The sequence below is a fragment of the Perognathus longimembris genome, chromosome 16, assembly GCF_023159225.1.
Source record: "Perognathus longimembris pacificus isolate PPM17 chromosome 16, ASM2315922v1, whole genome shotgun sequence".
Taxonomy (NCBI): domain Eukaryota; kingdom Metazoa; phylum Chordata; class Mammalia; order Rodentia; family Heteromyidae; genus Perognathus; species Perognathus longimembris.
The window spans coordinates 15,258,667-15,282,375 of record NC_063176.1 but is presented as its reverse complement, the minus strand read 5'-3'; positions in this window follow the sequence as shown (position 1 = coordinate 15,282,375).

Sequence of the window (23,709 nt, the reverse complement as noted above, 5' to 3'; positions counted from 1 at the left end):
CATATCCTTAGGCATAACAAATAATCTTACTAATTTTCACCTGAATTCCAAACATTTCATCTAAATTCCAGACATTTCTATTCACTTTTCTGTGTTTCTCTGTAAGTTTCACATTTCCATCGGGGTTGGGTGTTATTTGTAGACATTCTCATAGCCTGAAATAAATGTGGATTTGAATTTAAGAAATTGCATTGCTTCTATGAGTTGTCTTGGGCTATTCTGCCAAGATCCACAAGTTGAAGTGGACTTAGCAGGCACTGATTTTCAGGTATAACTTCCAAATATTTCACTTCCTCTCTATTTCACGTAGTAATCTCATGCCAAACTTCCTTGTAACTTGTTCTTTATGGACAGGGGTCATCCCATTGAAAGGTAAATCATAACAGAAACCTAAATAAGAGGCTGGGAATGAAAGAACTTGAATTTTATCCATGACACTCACATTTATTCTTGGTTCACTCAAAACTTAGTGTACTTGGTAGCACTCCTGCTATCTCTGCAACATAAACTTTTCCCCAATGATTCTAACTCTTTATAAACCTTAGAGGAAAATATGGTTATTTGCTGAGGACTTTGTTGTGTTAATAATAATTGTAACTCTTAGCTTCATGCATATGTGAAATATAAAGCATTTGCTTGATTGTAATTAAATCACCCTACTGAACTTAGAATCCCAGTGATTTGCTTCTATCATTGGCAGCTAAACAGAAGTATTTTTCTTCCACTGGGACCCTGTTTGATCTCCATTCCATCTTATGCAAATGATGATTGCAGATCTAAAGTGTTTAGGACTAAATAAAGCTTCTCTCCATGCACACATTCTTTACAAAGCTACTACCCATTATTTGATTTTAGTCTTTTAAATGTACATGTACCTGCAGATAGACTATAAAGTTGTGTCAACTATGCTCAGCATGGCAGATAATATCCAAGACATATACAGTCCTGTTAGCTTTTGTTTAGTAAAAGGGCTATATAAAATTTATCTCTGGGGATAAGCCTTAAACGTAAAATAGCTTAGCACCAAAAATGAAAAACAAGATATCCAAGAAGACCAGAAAACTTACAATTTGTTATATGATTTTTTGGGCCATCTCTAGTTTTCTTTCTCATAAATCTTCTTTCTTTAGCTAAAAGCAGCCTATGTGAATGAAAAGCTAAGTGAGAAGTTTGTTAAAATTTTGTGCCTGAGTAATAATGAATCAGTGTTTTCTGGTATTTGTTATACGAGCAGCTTTACCATTCATCTGTGCCAAGGATACACCTATATTTTGACATTTAATATTAACTTCCCCTTCATTATCAAATTTGTTCAAAGAAACAGTAAAGCGAAAAAGTAAAGATTGTTTCCTTAAAGTTATGTTTTCAAATTCAAAATGAAAGCAATAAAATTATTTTCTATGATTTTCTTTAGCTGACACCTTATTCCAGCATTGTGACATTTAAAGTATGTTGAAAAAGTTTTTTTCTAAAGAAATGGTTATAAAATGATGTTTACCTTATAAAGCAGAAGAACGAATTTCTGAGGACATAGTTATGCAGGAATAATTATAGGAAGCAAAATCGATAGAGCCAAATGATTTATTGTCTTTAAAAAATATACATATGCAGAGAAATTGACTGTGTATTACCAACAAATTCAAGATTTCTATTTTACTCATTAACTTCCTTCTGGTCGTAGCATTTCCCTAAGATAAGAGTAATGATTCTGGTTTTGCAATCACAGAGTAAGTCTTTTCCCCAAACAGAATAGAATTCGCTGTCTTCTACCTTTCTTCCTCCCAATGAAAACACCTTAAAGATTCAAATTTTTCTTTTTTTTTTTCTTTTCTTTTTTTTTTTTTTTTGCCAGTCCTGGGCCTTGGACTCAGGGCCTGAGCACTGTCCCTGGCTTCTTTTTGCTCAAGGCTAGTACTCTGCCACTTGAGCCACAGCACCCCTTCTGGCCATTTTCTGTATACATGGTGCTGGGGAATTGAACCTAGGGCTTCATGTATGGGAGGCAAGCTCTCTTCCCACTAGGCCATATCCCCAGCCCACAAATTTTTCATTTTAATGAGTGATTAGAACAAAAATTGCAAGATCATATCCTTCTTAAATGAAACTATCTTAGGAGAATTTGTTATATAATCCATATTAAATAATCTATTTATGTGGTAAATACTTGAAAAAAAAACCCTCACAGATCATTTCTCTGTTGATGTTGCCCAAATAATCTGAAGCTAGAGAAACAAGGAAGTATCATTGATAAGTGAAGAAAGTCTTGATCCTACCTCTTGCCCCAAATCATTATGTTTCTCTTCAGTAAGAAATAAAATTTAACTCAGCAACTGTCGTGAGACAGATGATTTAAAGAGCCTAGTCAGACTTTGAACCATTCTTCTGCCTGCAACCACAGGACTTTGACTCCTCAAATTCAGCCTCACTAACTTTTTACCGCACTGCCAGAGCAAGTGTGAGGGGTCAGGGAGAGGGAAAATTGTCCAATTGAACGTGTATAATACACTTCTACTTGTTTGGGTCATTCTTTAGATAGTAATTATTTCAAACCCATTATTTTTATTTCAGTTTGGACAAGAAAGGGATGGGACGTTCATTGCCCAAGCCCCCAAGCTCTGTGGTGGAGTCCTCTAGGGGGCATGGCGCCCCAGCCTTTCCTTGGGCAGGCTCCATGTCGTCTTCCAGTTGGACTTCTTCCCAAGCTTCCTGATCCTTGCTAAATTCAATCTTCATGGGGCCTGACAGGTCTGGAGTGGTGTCAGTGACAGGGGGCTCGGTGTCTGCCTGCATCTTGTCCTGGCACTCCACGCCTTCACCTGCAAGACGCAACAGCAGCTCCTGCAGCTCCTCCCTCTTCTTCCTCTTCTTCTGGGACAGTAGGTTGACATGCTCATCTTTCTCCTGATGCAGCTTATCCAGGATTTCCATCTGCTCCTTACAGGCGACAATGGACTCTTCGATGGCGGTGATGTGATGTGCTCTGACAGCCGGCTGCTTCGATGTTGCAGGTCATCTGCTCGACTCTGGGAATCCACTTTGTCAGGCAGGTCGTGGATGAAGCAGATTTGCAGCTTCCTCTTGGGCACCTGTGTGTCCTGCTTCCGCTTCTCAAACAGGCCATGGCTCCACTTCCTGGGGAAGTGGGCCTGTTGCTCTAGCTTGGTCTGGCACTGGGCTACCAGGTTGGCCAGGCCCCTGCAGCGGGCCTGCTGCTCCTGCAGCTCCTGGCTGAGTTTTACCTTTTTAGATTCAGCAGCTGATAGTGCTTTCTGGTAAAAATCCCTCATGACTTGAGGGCTGTCCACATCCTCGGGGACAGTCACATCGAGTGGGGTTGCCTCCTCCCCACTTTCTTCCCAGTTGCTCACCCTTGGCCTTCTGGAGGGAAAGCCAGGAAGCTCAGCTGGGCCTGCAGTTGCTCCTTCCATTGCCTTGCTGCTTCTAGGCACTTCAGAGTGTCCTGTAACTGTTCCCTTTGCATCTGTGCCAGAAACTTACTCTGTAGCTGCTCCTGCTTCAGCTGCTCCATCATCTGGGTCTGCCTCTGCAGGTGCTGCTGCAGGGCCTCCTTCTCAGAGCTCAGCTGCTGATTGGAGGCTGTGTGCTGATGACAGGTGGCTCTGAGTTCCTGCTGGGTCTGGTACTGGCCATACAGCTCCTGCAGCTCCTGAGCTGCATGGCTCGCTATCTCAGCTTCCTCTTTCCATTCGTGCAAATTCTTCTGCTGCTCCAGCTTCTCCTGCAGATGTTTCTTCAGGGGCTGCTCTGAGCTCTGGATGCTGGCAAGCTCCTCCTTCTCACTGCTCAGCCTGTAGAAAGCATCCTTCAGCTGGGCCAGCTGATCTTTTAGCTCTCTGTCATGCACATGTGTGCATCTCAGGGACTCAATTATCTTGTGCCGATCCTCGGCATGCTGAGGAATGGGTTCCTTCTTCTCCAGTCTCTGCAGGCGCTCCTGCTGCTCCAGGTTCTGGAGATGGAGGCTCTGGTTTGCCTGCACCTGGCTGTGAAGTTGTTGCTCCAGGTTCTTTAACTCCTGCTGCATCTGGAAGGCCTGGGCCTGCAGCTGCTGCTCAGCCCGAGATGGTCCTGCAGAGGCTGCAGCTCTGCCAGTTGTTTTCTAAGTTCCTCCAGGTTGACCTCCAGTTCCAGCACCTGTCTCTCCCCTTGTTCTCTCTCTTCTCTTAGTTGGTTCATCTGTTTTGATTGCTGCTGGGCCATCTCCTCCAAAACAGACCTCTTCCTCCTCAGGTCCTGAGCAAAGTTGTCTCTTTCTGACTTTAATATCTTCACCAGCCTTCTCAGGTTGTCTAGCTGCCTTTTCAGCACTGCCTGCTCCTCTATTGATTTTTGAAGCTTGTCAATTGTGTTCTTCATGTTGATTTTCTGTGTCCACAGCACTTCCACCTTCCTCTGCAAATCAGTGTTCATTTTTTCCACATCATAACAGCTCCTGGTCTTTTCCTAGAGCTGAAGCTCTGTATTATTCAGGTCTTCGATGAGCTGTAGATTCTTCTTCTCAGTGTCATTCTGCTGGGTGGTGGCTGTGGACAATGCTCTCTCTAGCTCTCCGATGTGCTGCTGTGCAGCCTGCAGGTGGCTGGTGAGATCTTCATGCTCCATTTTTCTTTCATCACCCACCTGCTGCATGTGGGCTGGGGCAGATTCCAAGTTGCATTTTTCTGAAACCAACATCTGTATGGATACCTTGTGGACTTCCAGATCTGTTTTCAATGCTTCTTGCACATGGGCCATCTTCCCATTCTCTTTTGCTTGTTCATCCATCAGGTGTTTCTTTTCCTGCTTCAGTTGTTGGATCTCACTGTAGAACTGTTGGTTTCTTAGCTTGCTGGAGACCAGGGAAAGCACCAGGTGTTGGTAGCACCTCTACAGATCCTTAGTGTTATTGGGACTTGTGACACTCCTGACCCTCGAAGCTCTGACTCTGAGCAAAGGCACGGGAGGCTCAGGGTCAGCACAATCTTTGGCTGTATCCTCAGTTGAATTACCATCCCCAGTGGTGTTTGTGTTGGAGTTACCTCCCTATCTAGTTTTCCTCTTTGTCGTGAATTTCGCAGGTCCATCAGGACAATTCCACTGGTATTCTTGCAGTAGTTTCTTTCCTGCAGCTGTTTGATTTTGTCTGGTTTGTTCAGATCTCCCGGCACTGAGACGGGGAAGATGGATGTGCCACATTCCCAGGTGGTCTCAAATCACCTCTACAATCACTAACAATGTCTATTTCCTATTATACCTCCTAACTCACTTGGATTCTCACCGTCACCACTCAGTCACCTCTACCTCTCACAACGGCTGGGAGTGGTGTAAGCCAACAGAGGGAATGCCAGCGCTACTAAGCAGCATAAAATATGGGCATGGCCCCAAGTCTGGAATCGCATTGGTCAGAAAGAAATGTGAAATAATAGAGAGTGTCCATAATCTTGTGATCCAGGCAGAATGGGTGGAGACATAATGACAGCTGCTCCTGCAGCCCCAGCCCCATCTAACACTGTCCAGTTTGGTTGTGGGCAAGAGTGGGACTTGCTTTAGCTGGATAGGTGCTCAGTTTTACGTGTACCTTTTCTAGCTTCCCTCAGACAATAACTGTGGCCACCAGAGTTTCCCTCAGGCTTTCAATTGTTCTCAAGGATGTGGCACCAAGAAACACAGCTATCTGCCCATGCCCAATGTCTTTCTGTTCTCACTCCCAGCAGAAGTAGCTCTATTGTGCTAACTATATTTGCTGACACTGTATTCTGATCAGGGAGTCACCGAGGTTCCTAATGCTCTTCTAGTCCCAGAGGGGCTGGAGGGTTCGGGGACATCACAGGTCCAGGGCTCCTCTCCATGAGTGTTGGCCATGTTGCTCACCTAGGCCATACCTAGTGCAGCACATGTTTTACACATTTGGTCTTGTGATCTCAGAGGAATTAGAAAGACAATCGGGAAAAATTAGAATGTCTGAAAGTCTATGCTGCTTCTGTCCAGGAGCATGTGAAATCTATACCAACACAAAAAGAATAACTTGTACATAACTGAAAACAAATTTGCTAATCAAGCAGTCAACTACCCATCCACACCCAAATGATGTGTCCAAAATCCAATGCAATGACTTGAGACCAAGAAAATCCACAGAGGCACCGCTAAAGGTGGAAAAGTAGCTTTATTTACAACCCTAAAACCCAGAACCAGAACAACCTCCACCTCCAAATACTGGCTTGCAACTACCTTGTCCTGGGCTAACTACCCAGAACCCAGAACCCTCGACCTCCAACCTCCAACAGCTTCAACCTCCAAACCTCCCTACTTCCAAAGGAGCTAGCTTCTTTCTATTCCTCCTTCCTGCAGACCTGGCCTCTCGCCTCTCCTCGGGCCTCCTTGAGGCCTTGGGACCTCTCTGTAGGCTTCCTTGAGGCCTCAAGGCCTCTCCACAGACCTTGGGCCTCTCCACACAGGCCTCTTGGCAGGTTCAGGCACTGCTCTGCCAGGCTCCTCTGTTCCACTCCTCAGGCAGTAACCTCTTGCTGCTTCCTTCTCTCCTTTTTCACTCCACACACACCACCTCTCTCCCTCTCTCCACTGCCCCTCTACACACTGGCCCCCATGCCCACATGCAGACATACACACACACACACACACCACCCCACCTCCAAACATGCACCCAATATATAGGCCCACACACCTCGCTCCAATGGCTCTGATGCCCCACCCCTTCAAGCTGGTTATCATATTCCCCACGGGTTTTTATGTTCAATCAAATCATTGATTCTCTCCTGGGGCCAAATCCTAAACTCGCCCCCCTCCCCACACCAATCCCAATCAAACAGGAAAGGTGCGGCAAATCCAGCAGATAATAACAGGCTGCCTATATAAAGGTGTGGGCAGGAAAGCTCTCCCTACAGTAGTAACACGTTCAAAACAAGGAGGAGTAACCATAAGAATCATGTCCCATTGAACACAATTAACACTTGGTAAGCCTTATCTTTAGGGGATTGTTTGAATGTCTTTGAACAGTCCATCTTGCAGCCAACTCTGGATATTTTTCCACTGCCTGTTTCATTTGAGAGTGATGGATCCAATGCTATTTTCTAGATCCGTAAGGTCCTTGCCACTTGGGTTCCAATTTAGGAGTGTAATGCCTTTTTACCCAAACCAGCTGTCCAGGCAAGAAAGAGTAGGTGGAATTTTTCTCAGGGGCCAGTGGGCTTCAGCCACCAAAGGATATGCATGTGAAAGAACACGTTGCAAAACCTGCAATGACTATAAAAGACTGGTTAGACATTTCTGTTACTATAATTTCCCCGAGCTTAGGAACTAAAGACAGTAGTCTACCATAAATTATTTCAAAGGGACTGAATCCTTTAACATAAGGGGTGCATCTTGCTTGGAGAAGAGCAAAGGGGAGAAGGTTTACCCAGTCCTAGCCAGTCTCTATAATTAACTTAAGTTTCCTTTAAAATCCTATTCATTCTTTCCACCTGTCCTGAACTCTGAGGTCTATAGATAACAATAAAACTTCCATGTATTCCTAGGGCCTTACCTAATAATTGAGTAACTTGGTCCATAAAGGCCTGGCCATTGTTGACCCCACTGCTATGGGTAAGCTAAATAGAGGAATTATTTCATAAAGTAATTACTTAACTGTTACCTGACTGGTTTCAGTTTTTGTCAGGAATGCCTCAGCCCACCTTGAAATATTGTCCACTAGTACTAACAGATACTGATGATACCCGTACTTTCCAGGCTTTACCTCCCTGAAGTCCACTTCCCAAAATTCACCAGGTGAGGTTCCTCATATACATGCCTTCTCCGTGTGTTCCCTCTTTCCAGCATTTACCCAACTGGTTTTCAAGACAGTTTTAGGTAGTGGCCTGGAGCAATTTAGAGACATAGAAGGCATGAGCCTATGACCATATTTCACAAGCGCAGTCCCCACACTTGCACACTTGCTACCACTGTTTTTCATGCCTCTTCCTTTATCTTAATGACCAGTAGTTCTAGAGGCCCCTCTAGATTTAGAGAGGCTTCCTTAGCTGCTTGATTAGTTTGGTTGTTTCCCTGAACTTCAGGGGACTCTAATTTCTTTAACGCCTATTTAGTACTCTGAACCTCAGTCTGGAGCTTGGAGAATTCTTCCATTGTTTCTTCTCCCATTGTTTCTTCTCCCAAGCTTGCTTTCATGATCCCAACCCTCTTCTCAAAGGCATCCTTAACCTGAAAGTGTCCTGCCAGGGGCACAGAAGAGTTCCTTTGACTGTCCTGCTGCTAAAGGCAGTGCTGTGGCCACATCCATCTCTTTTCCCTTCTCCTTGTTCTTGCGCTACTGCAATAGTGCTCATGGGGCTGTTTCTCTAGCTCGTGCTCTTGGTGGTGTTTCATGGCCAGCATCTCCTGCTGCTTAATGTGCTCATGCAACTGAGCTTCATGCTGCTGTGACAGCTGTTCATGTTGCCTCTGGAACTTGGCGATGATGATCTGCCACTGGATCTGCTGCTTCTGTATTAGACTTTGTGTGGCAAGAATCTCAGCAGTCTATGTGGCCTTTTCCTCTAATAGCATCTCTTTCTCATTCTTCACTTCAGTGTTTTTTTTTATGATAGATCTTTCAGCTGTTTATTTTGCTCTTCTGTTTTTCTGCCTAATGTTCTTTCTGTTTTCCCGGCATTCTTCATCAAAGCATGTGTGTCTTTTAACTCTGAAGAGTGACAATTTCCTTCTTGAGCCTGTTGTTTTCCAGCTCACTTTTCTTGGCCTCTTATTCTCTGACATGGTACTTCTTTTCTGCTCCACTAACTGCTCTTTCAGTTCAACAAAGTTGGATTTTAGAACCCCTAGCTCCTTTTCAAGTATCTTAGTAGAAATGAACACAGTTTCTTGGGGGCTAACGTGCTTACTTAACCTGCCATTTTCCATCTTTCTCCTCCTTGGACATTCCTTTTTCGAATGTCCATTTTTCTTGCAATAAGAACATTGGTCTCACCCTAGAGGTTCCCTACTGACATTTGTAAATGGGTTATGTTGAGCGTTTCTTGATCCCTGTCCTATTGATGCTGCTAAAACTTGAACCACCTTTTTAAACTGCTTTTCCTCTAGGGTGTCTCTGCTATCAAACACCCGCTAGGCAACTGCTACCATCTCAGACAACACCTTTCCCTCAAAACCTTCTAACCTCTGAAGTTTGTTCTAATATCTGGGTGCCTACTAGGCAACAGAGGCCATACTTAGGGCTCTTCCATTCTCTAGGGCCTCGGGATCTATAGGTATATAGTTCCTGTAGGCCTCCAAGAGCTGTTCCAGAAAAGCAGCGGGGGACTCATTGGGAAGCTGTACAGTCTCACTAACTTTAGATAAATTAGTCGGCTTCAAGGCTGCTGCCCATGTCCCTTTTAACAGAGCCTAGGGATAATTGATAAGCACATCTCTACTTTGATCACTGGTGTCATCCCAGATTGATTGGGTAAGGGGAAAGACTGGTTACAAACAGACTGGGTCATCATTTGGGGAGCCATCTCCCCAGGTGGTCCCAGGATCACCTTCAATGCACTGTGCCAGATATGCTCTCTTTCTTCCAAGATGAAAAGTACCTGTAAAAGTTGCTGACCATCATCCCAGGTTGGCTGTTGTGTGAAAGAATACAGTCTCCAATAAGAAGATGAGCCCCTGGGTTTTTTCAGAAAAGGATGGATTTTGTTATTTCCAATTATACAAGTAACTAGTTGTAAAGGAACATACATTAGACGCATGACTAGCCCATGGTCTCCCCCATGGGTGGGCATCTGTCTCAAAGATTGTAAGGGGGCTCTACCACCTTGTAACCCCTCAGGCTGGTGGTACAAAGAACCACTTCTGGTATGGGGACTTAACATCAGAGTCTCTGATGGCACAGAACAAGGGGGAGAAAGCAGCAGTAGGTCTTCTGGGGGACCCTGCAACACCAGGGGAGAAGATTTTTCACTTACTCTTTCACTTACAAGAACTTTCAGACACTATTTTCCCATCCCGGAAAAAAGGAGTAGGTAGAGGTGTATAAAGAACACAGAATTCATAAAAAATATACTTATACTCAGGCAAGTAGCCATAGCATTTAACCCACATGTTCCATGTGCCACATACCTTCCATGTGGATGATCTTACTGGGGCCCCCAAATGTAATGAACTGAAGGTGAGAAACTCCACGGAGTCATGGCTAAAGGTGGCAAAGGAGTTTTATTTACAACCCCAACCTCAGAACAAGAATGTTGTATCCTGAGAGTGAGAAAAATTCACAGAGGCACAACTAAAGGTGGAAAGGGGTTTTATTTACAAAGAAGCTTTATTTGCATTCTAAAACCCAGAACCAAAACAGCCCTCCAGCTCCAAATAGTGTCCTGTGACTACCTTTTCCTGGGCTAATTACCCAGAACCCAGAATCAAGAACCCAGAGCAGCCCTGACCTCCAAACTCCATTCCTTTATCTCCAACTGCCTCAGTCTCCAAACCTCTAGAGGAGCAATCTTCTTTCTATTCCTTCTTCCTGCAGGTCTCGCCTCTCCTCAGGCTCCAGACCTTCCCACAGGCCTTAGGACTCTCCACAGGACTCAGTCTTCTAGCCTCTCTATAGGCTGCAGGCTGCAGGCTCCTCTGCAGGCCTCAGAACTTGAACTTCCCCATATGTCTCAGGCTTCAGACTTCCCAGCAGGCTGGCTCAGCTCCACTCCACTCTACTCCACTCCTCTGACTGGCACCACCTGCTTTCCTCTCTCCTCCCTCTCCTCTTCTCTTTCTCCCAGAACCTCCAATAGGCAGTATATATACATACACCCTGGCCCTCTGATGTCCCAGCCTCTTCCTTAGCTGGGCCCACTTAGAAGTGCTATCATGACAGTGAAGCTGGCATGGGGTGGGACTTCCTAGGTTGCCCCTTTCATACTCCAGGAAGAATAATGCTGATCCAAAACACTTTTATGACAAGGAAAGGAAACTACCCTTAAAGAATAATAGGGCTTGATGGGCACCAGTGGCCCATAATTGTAATCTAGCTACTCAGGAAGCTGAGGTCTGAGGACAGAAGCTCACAGGCAGCCTGGGCAGGAAAGTCCATGAGACTCCAATTAACCACCAGAAAATTGGAAGTGGTAGAGCACTAGCCTTGAGCTGAAGAGCTCAGGGACAATACCCAGGTCCAGAGTTCAAGCCCCACGGCCAACCACAAAAAGGAGTAAGCAATAAGGCAAGAGATTGACATAAAGGGGATCAAAATAGGAAAAGATGAAATTAAATTCTCTCTCCCTCTTTGCAGATGACATGATCCTGTATCTAAAGAATACCATAGACACTACTCCCAAGTTACTTGAGCTGATCCAAAACTTTGGCAAAGTAGCAGTAAATAAAATAAATCCTCAAAAATCAATGGCTTTTCTGTATGCCAACAATGCAAAGAGTGAAAACAGAAGTGGAGCTGTGGCTCAAGTGGTAGAGCAGTAGCCTTAAGCAGAAAAACTCAGGGAAAGGGCCCAGGGTCTGAGTCCAAGCCTCAGAATTGACCACAAAACAAAAAAACAAAACAAAAAAAAACAAGAATAAAGAAATGGAAAAAAGCCCTACAATAGTAGCTTAGTTGAGAACCACAGTCCTAATTAAATTTTATATCATCCAGTTCTTGAAATGTATCTGTGAACTTTTATTATTCCAAATGTAATATGAGGATTGAGATTTACAAGGTGAGGGACTATGTCTTTGAGCTAGAAAATAGAGTAGCTGGGGTGTGACTCAAGCCTGTCTGACCCTCAGCTGCATTCATTCTGGCACGGCTATATAAGAATCTTCAACTTACTCTGTCTTTTATTCTCACATGAATCAATCCTGTCTCATTATCTTTTCACACTCTTCACAAAGCAGTTCCTGAGGGGTCAGTGTGGCTCACATTTCAGTCTATTCACTGGCTAGGTGGCACCAAATAAAGGAGAGTTACTGAGGACACATTCTGTCACCTCTCAGCTGCCACTTTGTTTCCTAAAAGTAAATGTTCCCATGTTCCCACATCTGATTAATGCGTATTCAGTCTTGTCTCTCTTATGGTTGGCTACCCTTAAAATGACTCCAACAATGTTTCTCTTTTTATTGTCTTAAGGGTGGAAGTGTCCTGGTCCTGGTGGCTTACTCCTGTTTGCCTCACTACTTATGAGATATGAGAGATGAGGCTCACGGTTTGAAGTCAGCCCAGGAAAGAAAAGTTAAAAGACTTTTATCTTCAGTTAACCATCAAAAAGCCAGAAGTGGAGCTGTGATTCAAGTGGTAGAGTGCTAGTTTTGAGCTCAGGGAGAGTGTCCAGATCCTGAGTTCAAACCCCAATACTGGAAACTAAACCAAAAACAACAAAAAAGGTGGAAATGACTGTCAATCCTACTTGCTGAATTATGATTTAGGTACTTGGTGCCTTACTGATAAATTGTGGCTTTACTACTTTAATTTGTGGTTAATTGGAGATAAGAATCTCATGGACATTTCCTTCGTGGACCAGCTTTGAACCATGATCCACACATCTCAGCCTCCTGAGTAACTAGAATTTGAGGTGTGAGCCGACAGTGCCTGGATTTTTTTTTTCACTTACAGCACATCACATTTTGTATTACATGCATTTCAGGTGTCTAGAAGCTCTATGAGGTTAAAAATCACCATACTGAACAACACAGACCTCCACATACAGCAGCTGGATATTCTATAGAGCAGTCCAGGTGTGCATGTTGCTCTTGTTCTGTTTGGGCCACTATAACAAGCTTTCAGAGGCCAAGTGGCTTATGAGCAGCAGATATTTACTTCTCATACAGCCGGAGGCTAGAGCTCCCAGACATAGGGGCTGGTAGGAACCTGGTCAGAATATTTCCACAGAGACCACACCTTCTGGCTATTTGTCAAATGTTGGAAGGAGGAAGTAGCTCCCTGTGCCCTCTTGGATATGTGCATCAATTTCACCAGAGTGCTCTGCTCTCACACTCAGTCTATTCACCTTTTAAAGAGCCCCCACTTCTGATATCATTGCTGGGGGCTGGCATCGCAACTCAGGCATGAGTGGGACAACAAGCATTCAGATCGCAGCACATATTTTAAATGAACATTTTACGGTGGAAATTTTAGATCTTAACATTTTGGTCATTTTCATTCTTTTTTTTCAGCAAGGCAAATTTTACTTCTGCAGAAGGGTGTGCCATCAGCTCCAAATCTGGCAGGCAAGCACACAGAGCAGACAGGCTGCCCCTCCCTGTTTATCCCTGCCCATCTGCTCAGATTGGTTGGACTCAGGTTCGCAACTTATTCGTGATTGGCTAGCTTGAACAGTGTAAAACTTATTTCCATAGGTGACTGAAATAACAGTAAATAAGTAATCTAAAACTTATTTACCCACACCCTCTGCTATTTCTTTTCTTGAACAACCTGAGGAATATCTTAATTCCATCATGAAAAGAAACCAGTTTAAGACAAACCCTTACATTTCAAAAGCCCTTCCTTATCCCAAAGTAGTTACTTTTTTCCTTAATAAGAGCCAAGCCACAAGGCCAAAGCCAGGACTTTTAGGGAACACACTTTGATAGAAAAGACATTTTTTTCTCACAATCATCCCTTCATTATTGTTTTTTATCTTTTCTCTAATGCCAATGTGATCTGAACATAGAAGATAAAAGTATTCCAATATTCAAAGCACATACTTGACTTTTCTTATTTGTTTGTGAGAAGATCCTGAGAACGTTGCTGTATATAGCTGAGATGAAATTTTGTTGTTTGTTCAACAGAATATTTGCTGGCATATATTTTGAGTCATTTCTAAGTTTGAGTTACAATAATAAATTATTGCTTTAATGATATGTAAAACTTTTCAGATTCTTCATGTTTAGATCCTCATTATTATTCACCAGAAAATTACAATATTGCTTTTAATTCACCAGAAGAAAATACAAAATAGAGAATAGAATAGTTGTAAAATATTGTGAGCCAACTTATTTTCTTGAGTGCCAACACTAATTCATTCAAAAGTCATAAATTTTGAGTTATACTAGACATATAAATGAGTATTTGTATGCCAAATGTAGATTTGAATTGTAAATTGTGAGGAGGTCTAGAATGTCAGACAAGGAAGGATGTTTTACATACGGCTTATTTATTTCCCCCTCTCCCTCCCTTGGCTGGATATACTTGTAGTTTTCTTGTCCTGGTGCTAATAATATCCTTATTACTTTTATTTTTTGAATAACTCTAAGGGAATAAGGATATGCACATATGTTTCCTTCACAAACAACCAAACATGCCAAAATAGTTAAAACAATACTTACATATCTGAGAGAGCTGTCAGTCCCAGAAAGGCCTGAAGTAAGTCTGACAGAAAGTTCACAGTAACAGCTGTAAGCTTTCATGATACTGCTCATCTTGTCAATGAGCATATGCCAGCTAGCAGTCAGTCAAAATGTGAATCTGCATTAAGGGTTAAGCTGCTAACTTTGAATGGTGGTCAGCTTGGTGTTAGGTTATCTCTGCTATTTCTATGAGTTTTGCATTTCTTAGAAAGCTCTTCTTGTATTTCGTCAGCCTGTCATGCACTCCTGTACACAAATAAACCTTATGGGTTGTGACATTGTATGGGTTATGGCATTTGATAGATTTAATGGAGGTGCAAGTTTAATTGGAATGTGGGTAAAGACAGACTAGAGTAAGAGACTTGGGGAAAAGGCATAAAGATTTCTTTGGAAGAATTTTGCTTAAAACCAAGCAAAAATAGACTATTAGGAAAAGTAAAATCAAAAGCTGCTGCTTTTTTTTTTCAAATTTTTATTATCAAACTGATGTACAGAGAGGTTACAGTTTCATATGTTAGGCATTGGATACATTTCTTGTACTGTTTGTTACCTTGTCCCTCATACCCCCCTCCCTCCTCCCCCTTTCCCTCCCCCCACAGGAGGTGTTCAGTTCACTTACACCAAACAGTTTTGCAAGTATTGCTTTTGTAGTTGTTTGTCTTTTTTTACCCTGTGTCTCTCAAATTTGCTATTCCTTTTCAATTTCCAATACCAGTATACACGGTTTCCAATATACTCAGATAAGATTACAGAGATAGTGTAGGTACAACCACAGGAAGGTGATACAAGAACATCATCAATAATAGAAGCTACATATACACATGGGACGTTGAAAGTAGTTACAACTGTGATATAAAAATTGTTTCCATAACATGGAGTTCATTTCACTTAGCATCATCTTATCTGTTCATAAGGGTATAGCTATTGGGCCTTGTGATGCTCTGCTATGACTTGCCTAAACCTGTACTAATTATTCCAATAAGGGAGACCATAGAGTCCATGTTTCTTTGGGTCTGACTCACTTCACTTAGTATAACTTTTTCCAAGTCCTTCCATTTCCTTACAAATGGGACAATGTCATGCTTTCTGATAGAGGCATAAAATTCCATTGGGTATATGTACCACATTTTCCTGATCCATTCCTCTACTGAGGGGCATCTGGGTTGGTTCCAGATTCTCATTATGACAAATTGTGCTGCGATGAACATTGTTGTGCTGGTGGCATTACTGTGATTTTGTTTGTGGGCTTTTGGATAGATACCCAAAAGTGGGGTTGCTGGGTCATAGGGGAGTTCTATATTGAGCCTTTTGAGAAATCTCCATACTGCTTGACAGAGTGGCTGAACCAGTTTACATTCCCACCAACAATGAAGTAGGGTTCCCTTTTGGCCACATCTCCTCCAACATTTGTCATTGTTAGTTTTCTTGATATATGACATTCTTACTGGGGTGAGATGGAATCTCAATGTTGTTTTGATTTGCATTTCTTTTATGGTCAGTGATGTAGAGCATTTTTTCATATGTCTCTTGGCCATTGTCATTTCCTCATCAGAGAAGTCTCTTTGTAAGTCTTTAGCCCACTTGATGAGGGGGCTATTGGTTCTTTGCGGTTTTGTTTTGGAAGAAGGTAATTTTTTTAGTTCTGCATATATTTTAGAGATGAGGCCTTTGTCCATTGTATGGCCAGTAAAGATCTTCTCCCAATCTGTGGGCTTTCTGTTTATCTTGCGAGGTATGTCCTTTGCTATGCAGAAGCTCTGCAGTTTGATGCAGTCCCATTTGTCCAACCTTTCTTTGATTTGTAGCATTTCTGGGTCTTTGTTAAGGAAGTTCCGTCCTGTGCCAAGGAGCCCAAGTGTTTCTCCTACTCCTTCCTTTAGTGTTTTCAGGGTGCCTGTTTTGATTTCAAGGTCTTTAATCCATTTGGAATTGATTTTGGTGCAGGGTGATATATAAGGATCTAGTTTTAGTTTGTTGCAGGTGTTGAACCAGTTTTGCCAGCACCACTTGTTAAAGAGGCTATCTTTCTTCCAGACTATTGTTTTAGCTCCTTTATCAAAGATTAAGTAGGTGTAGTTCTGTGGGTTCATTGCTGGGTCTTCAATTCTGTTCCATTGGTCTTCAGGCCTGTTCCGGTGCCAATACCAAGCTGTTTTTATTACTATAGCTTTATAATACAGCTTGAAGTTGGGTATTGTAATTCCTCCAGCACTGTTCTTTCTGCTTAGGAGTGTTTTAGCTATTCTAGGTCTTTTATTGTTCCAGATGAATTTCTGGATTGCTTTCTCTATTTCATTTAAAAATGGTGTTGGGATATTAATGGGTATTGCATTGAATTTGTAGATAGCCTTTGGCAATATTGCCATTTTGATTATATTAATCCTCCCAATCCAGGAGCATGGGAGGTTTTTCCATTTCTTTAGTTCTGACATAAATTCGTTTTTCAAGCTTTTAAAGTTCTCATCAAAAAGTTCTTTCATTTCTTTGGTTAAGGTTATTCCTAGGTGTTTTATGTTTTGGGGGGCTATTGCAAAAGGAGTTGCTTTCCTGATTTCAGCCTCGGTCTTCGGGTCGTTAGCATAGAAAAAGGCCATTGATTTTTTAAGGTTTATTTTATATCCTGCAACTTTGCCAAAGTTTTGAATCAGCTCTAGTAGCTTGGGGTTAGAGTCTATGGGATTCTTTAGGTATAGGATCATGTCATCTGCGAAGAGAGAAAGTTTAACTTCATCTTTTCCTATTTGGATCCCGTTTATATTTTCTTCTTGCCTAATTGCTGTGGCTAGGAATTCTAGTAGTATGTTGAAGAGCAGGGGAGAGAGTGGACATCCCTGCCTTGTTCCTGATTTTAAAGGGTATGGCTTTAGTTTTTCCCCATTTAGAGTTATACTTGCTGTTGGTTTGTCATAAACTGCCTTGATTATATTCAGGAATGTTCCCTGGAATCCCAGTTTTTCCAGGGCTTTTAGCATAAATGGGTGCTGGATTTTATCGAACGCTTTTTCCGCATCCAGTGATAAAACCATGTGGTTCTTTACCTTGCTCCGGTTGATGTGGTGGATTACATTAATTGACTTGCGTATATTAAACCAACTTTGCATCCCTGGGATGAATCCAGTTTGATCGTGGTGTATGATTTTGTTGATGACCTGTTGAAGTCGATTTTTTGTTGAAGTCGAATTTTGTTGAGAATTTTTGCGTCTATGTTCATCAGGGAGATCGGTCTGTAGTCCTCTTTCCGTGATGAGTCCCTGCCTGGTTTTGGGATGAGGGTTATACTGGCTTCATAGAATGAGTCTGGTAGTGAACATTCTCTTTCAATTTCATTGAAGAGTTTGAGAAATATTGGTGTGAGTTCTGTTTTGAAGGCCTTGTAGAATTCTGCAGTGAATCGATCTGGACCTGGGCTTTTCTTGGGTGGGAGATCATTTATTGCCATTTCTATTTCAATACTGGATATGGGTCTATTTAGAAGGTTTAAATCTTCATGGTTAAGTTTGGGGATATGAATTTTTTCTAGGAAATCATCCTTTTCTTCCAAGTTCTTGAATTTGTTGGCATAAGGTTTGCAAAATAGTCCCTTATTATTTTCTGAATTTCAGTTATTTCTGTGGTGATGTTACCTGTTTCATTTCTTACCTTGTTTATTTGAGTGTGCTGCCCTCGTTTTTTGGTCAGGTTTGCCAGGGGTCTGTCTATCTTGTTGATTTTTTCAAAGAACCAACTCTTTGTTTTGTTGATTCTTTCGATGGTTTTTTTCATCTCTAATTGATTTAATTCTGATTTCATTTTAATTATTTGCTTTCGTCTATTGACTTGGGGTTTGGCTTGCTGTCTCTCTCCAGAAAATTAAGGTGCTTCCTTAAATTATTGAGTTGCTGTTTCTCCAGTTTGTTGGTGTATGCACTCAGATATAAATTTTCCTCTGAGTACTGCCTTTGCTGTGTCCCAAAGGAGCTGGTACTTTGTGTCCTCAACTTGGTTGAAGTCCATAAACATTTGAATTTTCGTTTTAATTTCTTCAATGATCCACTGATGGTTCAGCAGTGTGTTGTTTAGTCTCCATGAATTGTAGGATTTTCTGTGGTGGCTGTTTGAGTTGAGCTCTAATTTTATTCCATTGTGGTCTGAGAGAATGCAGGGAATGGTTTTGATACTTCTGAAGTTGTACAGATTTTCTTTGTACCCTAAGATGTGATCTATTTTGGAGAATGTTCCATGTGCTGCGGAGAAGAATGTGTATTCTGTTGTTGCTGAGTAGAATATTCTGTAGATGTCGGTTAAGTCTAGTTGGTCTATGCAATTACTAAGATCTGTGGTTTCTTTGTTCAGTTTTTAGCGTGTTGATCTGTCCAGAGGTGATAGTGGAGTGTTAAAGTCCCCAACTATCAATGTGTTTGGGTTAATGAGTGTTTTTAGAGTCAGTAGAGTTTGTTTGATGAAGTTGGGTGCTCCTGCATTTGGTGTGTAGATATTTAGAATGGTTATATCTTCCTGTAGGAGAGATCCCTTTACTAGTATGTGGTAGCCTTCTTTGTCTCTTCTGACCTTTTTAAATTTGAAGTCAATTTTGTCTGATACTAGGATTGCAACTCCAGCCTGCTTATGGGGGCCATTTGCTTGATAGATTTGATTCCAGCCTTTCACTTTTAGAAGATGTTTACTTTTGCTGGATAGATGTGTCTCTTGGAGACAGTAGAAAGATGGATCTTGATTTTTGATCCAACTTATGAGCCTATGTCGTTTGATTGGAGAATTAAGTCCATTAATGTTGAGAGTTAGGATTGAGAGATGATCATTTGTTCCTTTCATTATCACTATCTTGTTTAAAGCTGTGTCTTCCCATTTCTTGATTTGATGTTTACTATTTAGGGTTCATTTCCCTGTCTGTATTGGGATCTTGATTATTTTCCCTGTATAGTACATCTTTGAGGATTTTCTGTAAAGCTGGTTTGGTGGAGATATATTGTTTCAGTTTTTCCTTACTGTGGAAGACTTTTATTTGACCTTCGGCTATGAATGAGAGTTTGGCTGGGTACAGAATTCTTGGTTGGTAGTTATTTTTATTTGGTGTTTGGTATACTTCATTCCAGGCTCTCCTTGCTTTCATGGTCTCTGCTGAGAAGTCTGGGGTAATTCTGATTGCTTTTCCTTTATATGTGATTGTTTTCTTCTCCCTAACAGTTTTAAGGATTCTTTCCTTGCACTCTATTGATCCTGTTTTGATCACAATGTGTCGATGGGATGTCCTATTCTGGTCTGGTCGGTTTGGGGTTCCAAATGCTTCTTGTATCTGTATAGGCCTTTCCTTCTGGATATTTGGGAAGTTCTCCGCTAATATTCTGTTAAATAGATTGCCTATCCCATTAACCTCTTTCTCCAAGTTTTCCTCAATACCTATTATCCTTAAATTGGGCTTCCTGATCGTGTCTTGAATCTCCTGTAGCGATCTGTTTTGTTGATTAGACTGGATTTGTATTGATTTTTTATCTTTCTCCATAGAATCTAAGGAATCTTCAGCTCCTGAGATTCGATCCTCTGCTTCAGTTAGTCGGGACTGTAGGCTAACTACTTGATTTCAAATCTCTTTTCCTTCTGACTGGTCTTTCCTGATGATTTCCATCTCATTTCTTAGGTCTTGTATGGACTTCTTTACTTCATTAACTTCATTACTTTGGTTTTGATTGTTGTCTCTCAAATCTTTAAGCTGGGTAGCTATCTTTTCGTTTGACTCTTGAAGTTCATTTATCTTTCTATTTGTGGATGCCATGAAATTCTCCATTAATTTTTGCTTTGCCTCCTCACACTCTAGAATAATTGACTGAAGACATTCAAACTTTTCATTTATCATGTTTATCAGTAGACTTTGTAGAGCATTTTGGGGGTTCTCTTCTATGTCTTTGATTGACTGCTCTGCTTCCTGCTTGTTTTGAGTGGGGGATAAGACTTCATTGTTTGCCATCTTTCTTGTGTTCCTTCTGCCCATTTGGATTGGGAATGCCAGTCTACCAGCACCTGTGAGCACCGTTTAAGACCCAAAGCAGCCCTTACCAAGCACTGTTGTGTAAATCTTACAAGTTCACAATTATATACAGATACCTTTTATACCTGTCTATAAAATTAGATTTGGTGTTCCTAAAGAATACAATTCAATATAACAACCGACCCTGGGCCCTGTATTTAGTAGTTACTTATTTACTGTTACAACCCTATATGCAATTCTTGTTTTTATATTAAGTTCTTTTAGGACTGGCTTTCTCTATGAACCCCTTTGATTCACTCAGATTAAGCTGGGATACCCTCTATCCAATAACCAGGAGTCAATGGAACCTGGAGGTCCAGGCAGTAAGTCAGGAGGGTAAGTTGGAGGTAGTAAAGAGAATACAGTAAAATGTATTGGCGGGGTGGTGATTTTCGTTTAGTTTCAGTGACGTGGAAATGTGGAGAAGAGTAGAATCAGTAAAAAGAACAAGGTTAAAATGATAGAAATGGAGAGTTAGCAGAAAAGAGTGGAGGTGTTATTCATAGGAAAGTAAATTTTAAAGAAAGAGAACGCAAAGAGAGAAATAAAGTAAAAATACTGGAAGAGAGATGCACAAAACAGAGAAAAATTATTTAAAAATGAAAAAAGAAATAAAAAGGAAAAAGAAAAACAGAAAAGGAACAATCCAAACAAACAAACAAAAAAAAACTTGATAAAACAAACCGGTAAAAATGGAAAACAAACAAACAAACAAAAAAACCAACGATGTTTCAGAAGTGAAAAAATTAAAAAGGAAAAAAAATTTTTTTAAAGTTTAAAAAATGTTTGAAAAGAAAAAAAATATGGAGTCCTGCTTGTTTGGGTAGTCTTTCCCCACTCTCTGGTTTCCTTGCAATGGTCTGCAGTCTATTTTCCTGATTGGCTGGTTTGACTTGATTTCAGTTTGCAAGGGGTGGATCTGCTCTGACCCTTCTCCCCTGTTGATGCAATCCTGGGTCTCTGTGGTTCGCACAGCTTGCAGGCAGGCCTTGGGCGTCCTCTGTAGATGGGGACGTGAGCAGTCTGGGGAACTGTGGCTCCTCTGTCTGCTGTGAGGCTGCTGCCTTTGATGCCTGGCTTTGAATAGGCTGTGGACTCAACAGAGCGGGGCGCCTCTGGCCTGTTTTACCCGGCTGAGAGTTGCTTGCCTGGGGGAGGCGGCCTCCTTGGCGGAGGTGGGTATGGAATGCAGCTCCGTTTTGGGCTGGGAATTGGGCTTCCTCTGTGACGGGACCGTTTAGCTGTCTCAGGAACTGTTTGTTCCCCCGTCTGGTGTTTCTGTGCCACCGGTATCTGCTGGCCACTTTCGCTTTAAATTTAGAAATTCTGGCGGGCAGGATGGGGCACCTCTGGCTAAGCCAAGGCCCAGGACACGCCTCTTGCCAGGGCAGGGGGCGTTCTCCTGGGCGGAGCTAGCTTTCACTGGTCGATCCCTCTTGCCCTTTTCAAAGATGGCTCCTTTGACCTCGCTTTCCCCAGGCCCACTTTAGTCCCAATCTGGTCTGACCCTATGCCAGTGGCAAAGATGGCGCTTTGCTCTGGCGGTGGGGGAAGGGCTGCCTTCCAGAAGCTGCTCTGTGGGCACGAGTGGGAATATCTTTCGTGGGTACTCACACTTTCTCTGCGATTTCAGGTCGTCCGTGCTCAGCCGCCGTCTGGAGGATTTGTCCCTGGTCTCCGCTGTGTGCTTTAGCCGCGTGGAGTGCAGTTGCTGTTCCGGGCGCTGTGCCGGCGCCAGCACTGGCGTGGTGGCAGGTCGCCTCCCAGAGCTCAAATCTGTGTTTTCAGACCAGCAAAGTCGATTTTTCCTTCCTGGCCAGAATCCCTGTACTGTTAGAACTTACTCTGGCTGTCTTTCTAGGAGTAAAAGTTTCTCTGGGGTGAGAAAACTGCGATGTCGGAGGGAGCTCAGCTAGGGCTCTGCTGCTCCTCCGCCGTCCTCCCAGAAGTCTCCCAAAAGCTGCTTTTTAAGATGGAAAAAAGAATGTCTTTTCATACTAATGAGGATGCTGATATTGATGAAGATGGTGATGGTGGTGATGGCAGTGATAGTGATAAGGGAAACCAAAGGGAGAGGGAGGTTGTGTCGGGGTTTTTAGCCTCTTAGCACCCCCCACGCTCCCCTGACCCGCGGGAGAGACGGGAAGGCACGCCCCGACCAGAAGAGCCAAGAAAGTAAAGGGTCGACAGACCGCCCACACCCAGCCCTCCCGCATCGGAGGACAATCAGATGCGTCTGGGAGTCAAGTCAGTGCAAGATCTCGTTTATTGGGGGGGAACACGTGTAACTAATATAAGGCACAGGAGCCAATCAGATCAAACATCGGCAGGAAAGGGAGGGGTGTGAGTGCACCTATCTAGGGACTGTAAGGGGAGGCATGAGCTGTCTGTAAGGGCGGAAGAGCTGGGGACCAATCCTAGAGGTGGCCAGATTTTTCGTCACAGCCCACAGAACCGCCTCACAGGGCTGGAGAAGGAGGAGGTAGAATGAGAGTGGAGAGTGGAAGGTGTGCAAGTGAAATCCAAGCTCTCAAAGGCTTGTGTGGTGTTACCAGAGAAATGCAGGAGGGTAGGGCATGTGGATGTAGAAGATGGAGGTGATTAGGTAGTTTGTGGAGTATGAACGTTTCTTCTGATTACTGCTATTTCCCTATTAACTCATAACAAGGTCCTTAACCAAGAGACTCTTCTCCTCAAATGGAAAGACAGTTGTGAGAAATTAAATGTAAAAGAAAAGATATGAAATGGACATCTCAGAGGAGAAACACAGGAGCTAGGGATTGCTGTGTGTGTGTGTGTGTGTGTGTGTGTGTGTGTGTGTGTGTGTGTGTGTGATAGATCTCTTGTTATCAGGCCTATGTTCAGTTCAACACCAAGCCCTGCATATTTTAGTTCTTCCTCAAACCAACGTACTTCTATCCATTTGTCTGTTCTAGGCTCTTGATGCTGTCCCTCAGCTTTGCCAATCAAAACTGGTGCTCTAACACTTGAGCCACACCTCCATGTCTAGTGCCTGGCTTTCTCTTACTGTTTCTGCTAATATTGAGAAATTTCTTCATCCCATAATGCTGCACAAATGCTGCCAGACAATCTTCTACTTTGATCACTGATTTTATTCCTACATTTTTTTCATGTATCAGTTGAATGAGTACTTTCCCAAGGAGACACCTTTTTTAAACTAATAATTTCTTGGTCATATGCTCTTATGGTATGTGATTTTCATGGCTGGAATTTTAAGTTTTTAAGGGGAATTATTATCCTGACTCCTACTAGATCAAGGTATTCCAAGAACATTAGGACTTTGCTTTCTCTTACCTATTTAACCCTCGATACCTGGGAAATAGTGTCTGGCATACAATAGT